The sequence below is a fragment of the Myotis brandtii genome, unplaced genomic scaffold (assembly GCF_000412655.1).
Source record: "Myotis brandtii unplaced genomic scaffold, ASM41265v1 scaffold1424, whole genome shotgun sequence".
NCBI classification, from domain to species: domain Eukaryota; kingdom Metazoa; phylum Chordata; class Mammalia; order Chiroptera; family Vespertilionidae; genus Myotis; species Myotis brandtii.
Window position 1 is genome coordinate 679434 of NW_005355089.1, and position 6856 is coordinate 686289.

The following is a 6856-nucleotide window of genomic DNA, read 5'->3' on the forward strand; positions in this document are numbered from 1 at the left end:
GGAGAATAGGAACTTCTCCGCTAGGCCTCGGTGGCCCCTCATGACCTGCTGGACTTTCTGGCTTCCCTTGGGTTCATTTAATCCCCTAAATATTTCTGAGCTCTGCTCTGAGCCTGGTGGAGTTGGAACTGGAGGATAAAAAAATCCCATCCGCGCTATGGGAGCCCCAGCTGGAGGCCCTCCCCTTCCTAGATACCACAGCCCTGCCCACTGCTCCATCTCCTCCCCACCCAGCTACGTACAGCCTGCATTGCTTTTCTCTGGCTTGTTTTTGTACTTTTTTTCCTTTCTATCTTAAATTTTATTTTATTTTTAAAAAATTGTTGTTGTTGTGAATCCTCACCAGAGGATATTTTCCCATTGATTTTTAGAGAGTAGAAGGGAGGCGGGGAGACAGAGAGAGAAACATCCATGTGAGAGAGTCACATGGATTGGTCGCTCTGATTAGGGCCAGGGATCAAGCCTGCAATCCAGGTACGTGCCCTTGACTAGAATCAAACCCAGGACCCTTCAGTCTGCCAGGCCTATGCTCTATCCACGGAGCCAACCCGGCTAGCACTGGCCTGTTTTTTTTAAATAATCCACAACATTTTCTCCCACACACGTAAGCACATCCACATCTCCACACCTGACTAGGTCCTCCACCAGCACTGGCCCCTCCACCACTGGGCTCGCCGGAGTCCCCAGTGCCCCCTGAAGCAGAGATCAAAAAGGCCACCCCGAAACTAAGTCACACCGCTAAACCTCATCGCTCTCTGTGAAAATGCACCCAGCCGCTCAGCAGTGTGCACCGTCCTCCAAGACCGAGTGAGAACCTCAGAGCTGTTCACATGTCCGTGTGTGGCAGGCTTGGCGCGCGTGCGCGCGCGCACACACACACACACACACACACACACACACACACACACAGCCATGCTGCCGCTATGCACGGGAAGCACACCCTGGCACTGTCCCGCCACTGCTGTGGGGCGGTGGTGGGGATTTGCACCCGGACAGGCGGACAGGCTGGAGGGCAGTCTTGACCCTGACCTTCAGGGAGGATCCGGATCTCAAAGACAAGAGACTCTCATTCAGGAGGAGCTCAGTGCGGCTCAGGAAGTGCAAGGGAGTCAGCCAGTCGGGACTGGGGAGGGAGAGGCCAGCCACAGGGTGGCCAGATAAAATACAGGCTGCCCAGCTGTATTTGAATTTCAGAAAAACAATGAATAATTTCTGAGTGGAAGCATGGCTCATGCGTCCTTTTACTAAAAACTTAACTATGCTATACAAAAAAGTATTTGTTGTCTATCTGAAATGCAAACCTAACGGGACTTTTGGGGGTGAATTCCAGCCACCCCAGACAAGGAGGGCTTCAGGTGAATGAAGCAGAGCCAGGCCTCTAAGGTGGTACCTGGGAGCCAGCCCCCTCCCTACCCTATGACCCAGCAGCCGGCTCCTGAATGCTTGCGACAATGCCATTATTTCAGGCATTGCCTTAAATCTCGTCTTATTTATTCATTTATTTATTTTGATTGCTTTATATTTTTATTGATTTCAGAGAGGAAGGGAGAGGGAGAGAGAGATAGACACATCAATGATGAGCGAATCATTGATCGGCTGCCTCCTGCACGCCCCACACTGGGGATGGAGCCTGCAACCCAGGCATGTGCCCTGACCGGGAATCGAACTGTGACCTCAACACTCAACCACTGAGCTAAGCCAGCCGGGCTCATTTTATTTATTAAACACCAAAGTCAATATTAGAAACCTGTGGTACTTGGTGATTCCGAAGAAGGGTGGTGTGACCACACTTGCTGAGTGCACGGCATGAGTTAAGGTGTCGCAATACCTTAGGAACAGCTGGTTCAGGGGTCACGTGGCAGTTAAATCCCAATACCCCCATTTACTAGCTGTATGACCCTAAGCAAGCCTCGCCAGCTATCTGAGCCTGTTTCATCGTCGGAAGAATAGGATAATAACCACAACTCCCTGGTTTGGGGAGTCCGCGAGACAATGAAGGGAAAGGGCATAGTGTCCCCCACCCACCGAGCAATGTGGGTGTGTCGGGCTGAACAGCCAACAGAACTGCCCAGCTGGTGTGGCTCAGTGGTTGAATGTCGACCCAGTAACCAAGAGGTCGCCAGTTCAATTCCCGGTCAGGGCACATGCCCGGGGTTTTGGGCTCGATCCCCAGTAGGGATGTGTGCAGGAGGCAGCCGATCGATTGTTTCTCTCTCATCCATGTTTCTATTTCTATCTATTCCTCTCCCTCCCTCTCTCTCTAAAAATCAATAAAACATATATTTTTAAAAAGCCAACAGAACTGCACATCACAGACACGAAATTGCACACACAGATACGAAGACCCACAGGCCACAACCCAGCACAAAGCTATGGAGATATTGCAAACACAAGCAAACCAGCCAGAGATGGATTCGGAATCCAGCCCCACTCTCTACCGACAGCTCCTCAGATCAGCCTGGATTCCCACTAGAGTCAGGTGGCAATGAAAAGACGATGGTGCCCCATCCCCACTCCATTCGAATTCAACTCAAGCTGTAAACCACAGTGAAGTAAGTGTTAAAACAGAAGTCTGAATTTTCCCATGACACCTTATTGTTATTGAAATAGCAGAATCATTCCAAAAATTGTTTCTGGTTGCTGCAAGTCCAGGCTTGGTAGGGGCCCTGAACACATGCTTCTGGCTTACAGGCAGAGCAGGTCTGCCCTCCAACTGAGTTTGAAGATCAGGACTCCTCGGTTGCCCATTCCCAAGGGAAGCAGGAAGAGAGAAAAGGAGGGGAAGAGACAGAGAGACACATCGATGTGAGAGACACATCAATTGGTTGCCTCCCACACGTGCCCGGACCAGGAATGGGATGGAGCCTGCAACCGAGGTGCGTGCCCTTGACCGGAATCAAACCCAGGACTAGGACCCTTCTGTCTGTGGGCCAATTCTTTATCCACTGAGCCAAACTGGCCAGGGCTCAAATATATATTTTATTGATTTCAGAGAGGAAGGGAAAGGGAGGGAGAGATAGAAACATCAATAATGAGAATCATTGATCAGCTGCGTCCTGCACACCCCCTTACTGGGGATCGAGCTGGCAACCCAGGCCTGTGCCCTGACTGGGAATCAAAGCATGACCACCTGGTTCCTAGGTCGACACTCAACCACTGAGCCACACGGGCTGGACTCTCCCTCATCTCTTTTGGGGAACTTCAGCTCCCAGCTTTCCCCCTCCCTGGCCAGAAGCACCCCCTGCTCCTTTTCCCAGCTGGAGCCTTGGCTTAATCTCAAGACAGCTAATAGGGCCTCGGACTGGACCTTGGCCAAGCCATTAACTCCCTGGTGACCTGGGGAGTCACTGCCCTGGACCCCAATTTCTCCATTTGCAAAATGTTGAGAAGATGTGCGATGTGAGGAACTGGTGAGATGCTAGAATGAAGCCGGCCCCAGCGCTCAGGCCTCTCCAGGCTGAGAGGTAGGCCCCTGGGACTGCTGGAATTCCTGGGGTGGGGTGGGGTGGGGGAGAGGGAACAGAGGGAGTGGAGAAGTAAGAACAACAGTAAATAAGCAAGTGCCTTTTGGGAAGCCAGCTCCATGTGGGGCAGAGGAGTCCCCCAGCTTGAGAAAAAAGCAGGATAAAGGCAGCGCTCCCCCACCTCTTCCCACCGGCCCTTTGCACATGACATCCATTCCACCTTTGTGGCCAGACTGCACCCAGCTTCGCTGGACCTGGCAGATGTCCTCTGAAAGTTCAATCACAAAGCTCTGTCAAGTGTGAGCCGGGGGTAGGGGGTGGGGGTAGGGCTGTGGGTAGCTGGAAGGTCCCTTCCCTGAAGCAGACGGGTCTTCTGAAACATAAAGACTCTGCATAAAAACGGGAGCACCTTCCTCAGAGTGAAGGCACCTTTGGAAAATGGGAGCCGTTGAATAAGGAGCTTCCCCGAGTGATCCCGCCTGTAAAATGGAGACATTTTCTTTAAAACGGAGTCTCTTTGATAAAAAAGAAGGTCCCTTCAGTAAAGGGAAGAAGTTTCTAGAAAATGGGGGCACTTTCCTCAAAGTGGAAGGGCATTCTGCAAGGTGAGGAAGAGTTCTATTAAGACCCTGGTGTAGCCTGGCCGGTGTGGCTCAGTGGTTGAGCATCCACCCATGAACCAGGAGGTCACAGTTTGATTCCGTCAGGGCACATGCCCGAGTTGTGGGCTCGATCCTCAGTAGGGGGTGTGCAGGAGGCAGACAATGGATGATGTTTTTATCTCTCATTGATGTGTTTATCCCTCTCCCTTCCTCTCTCTAAAAAATCAATAAAAACATATTTTAAAAAAGACCCTTGTGTAAAATGGATGGCCTGTCTATAAGTGAAAGACTCTTCGACAAAGTAGAAGACTCTTCTGTAAAATGGAGGAACTTTCTTAGCAAAGTGAGACACCTTCTTAAAGTGAAGGATGTTTCTGTAAAGTGTGGACTCTTGTGTAAAGTGAGGACATCGCTGTCAAATGGGACAGTGTAGGGCAATAGGGAATGGTGAGGACTGGGGTAAACTGGACAGCACATGCTTCTCCTAAAACAGGAACCGCAGCTCCTCCTCCCATCGATTTAATTGTTGCATTGAATTAACGGGGCCCTGTATTTATTTTCAGATCTTCCAATATTTTGAGAGAATCAGAAATCCAGACTTTTATGTGAAATACCCCAATTTTAAAAACAGTAACTAGGCCAAATGAAACTTGTGAGTCAAATTCCACTTGTGGGCCACCACTTTCCAAGACCTCAGTTAGATGGTCCTTAAAGCCCCTTCCATTTCTGCTGTTTATCTCCTGCTCTATCTTATGTGCTGTGGCTCTTTGGTGGCAGCCTTGGAGGTCCCCTCTTCCAGCCACTGGAAGGCCCAGTCTCCTCTGGACCCGAGAAGGCTCAGAGCGCTGGCTCATGCAATACCTGTCAGCAGTTCCCTGAACTAGAATCTGCCTTTTGTTCTGTCTGGTCCAGTTCACGTTCTGCCCTGGGCAGGACACCGGGAGAAGAGAGCAGGAGGTACTTTCAGAACTCTCTGGAACGGAAGGTGTTCACTTTTTAGGAGAGGATATAGGTATGGGGATGCAACTGTTTGATGCGCACCTACTCTGGGCCAGGCATTGTGTTGACGCTTTCCTGTGCGGCACCCCCCTAACAAGCCCATTGGCTCCATGTTACAGATGAGGAAACCAAGGCACAGAGAAGCAAAAAAACCTGCCTGAGGACACACAGCTAGAAGTGGTTGAGCTGGGACATGATCCCAAGTGTGCTTATGTCCAGAGTCACAGAGCACACCCTCAGTCAATGTCTGCTGAGTTGAGAAAGAAATCACACTTGGGCAGGGGGGAGACTTTCTAAAGGAGGTGGTTTTTGAGTTCAGCTGTCCAGGATGGGTGTGTTTTTACAGGTATAGCTGGACTGAGCATGGTGGTGCAGGCAAGGGAAGAAAAGTGAGCAAAGGTGCAGATACTAGCGGTGGGGAGGTGAAGAGTGTGTTTGAGGGCACAGTGAACAGAGAAGCTGGGTTTGCAAGAAGGTTCCAGAGCAGGAGAAAGGGTCAGGAAAGGCCAAAAGGCCCCTGCCACACACACACATCAACTAGCTAAGGTACTAGGGGGCATACAGAGATGGACAACAGCACACACATACACACAAGATCTACATACAGACACCCACATGCAGACACATCTAGAAACCCCCAGGGGCTTAGACAGAGCCAAGGTGACACACACCCAAGCACACAGTAACATACAACACATACAGACTCAAAGAGACACATGCTGAAACATACATGGGGGCAAACAGAAACAAGAACATTAAGATGCACAAAACACAGACCCACAGGGACCGAACAGCCAGGCACATGCGCACACACGCACACGCCACAACCACATGGGAATACAGGCCGCCCGTCCCTCTTCCAGTTCCTTGATTGCTGTGAGGGCCTGGCTACCTCCTCCCAGTGTCTCTGGACCTAAGGCCAGAGCAGCATGGGGGTGGTTGCTCCACCCCCGGGAGGGGCTGGGGACTTCAGAGGACAGGAAGGGAAGGGAGTGGAGCTGCAGCTGGGAGCACTGGGGGCAGTAATTACCCAGTGCTGGGGCTGCCACGCTGGCTGGGATTTCCCTCCCAGTGAGGACAAAGCCACTAGGGGATGGCCCCTGTGACCCCAGCTGTGTGTGACCCCAGGGACCCCAACCCCCACCCATTCCCCCCCTCCTTCCCCTGTCACCAGAGGCCTGGTCGGACTTGAGAGTTGGCGAAAGAGAGATTATGAAGGCAAAAGCCTGGGACAAAGACAAGGAGAAAGAAGATAGGAAAACTAGAGAGCCAGAGAACCGGACAGCTAGAGGGGGAGACAGACATCACAGGGGCAAGTCGGAGGGAGACGGGGCGGGTGTGTGTGTGTGTGTGTGTGTGTGTGCCCATCTGTTGAACGTGGCTACAGAGTGCCAGGGCTTTCCCTGTGGCATTTAATCCTTACAACACCTAGGTGGTGGGGGTGATCACCCCATTTTCTAGATGAGAAAACTGAGGCGCAGAGAGGTGAGGTCCCATGAAGCTGGAAAGAAAGTGGCAGGGCCGGACCTGGGGGGCTCTCCCCACTGCCTGACCCTGCCAGACCCACGGGGCGCACACAGAGATCTCTGAAGGGACTCTCCCCGAGACAGCAGGCTGCGAGGTGTGTAGGCTGGAGCCCCTAGGAGATGCACAGTGAGACCCACACCGTCCCTGCCCCCTCCCGGCTGCCCGGGTGGGGGAGGGGCCGGGTCCACACCTGGAATGCATTAGGCGGAGGCCCCGCCTCAGGGAGCCGGCGGAGCTGGAGGGGGAGCAGGGAAGGTGGAGGTA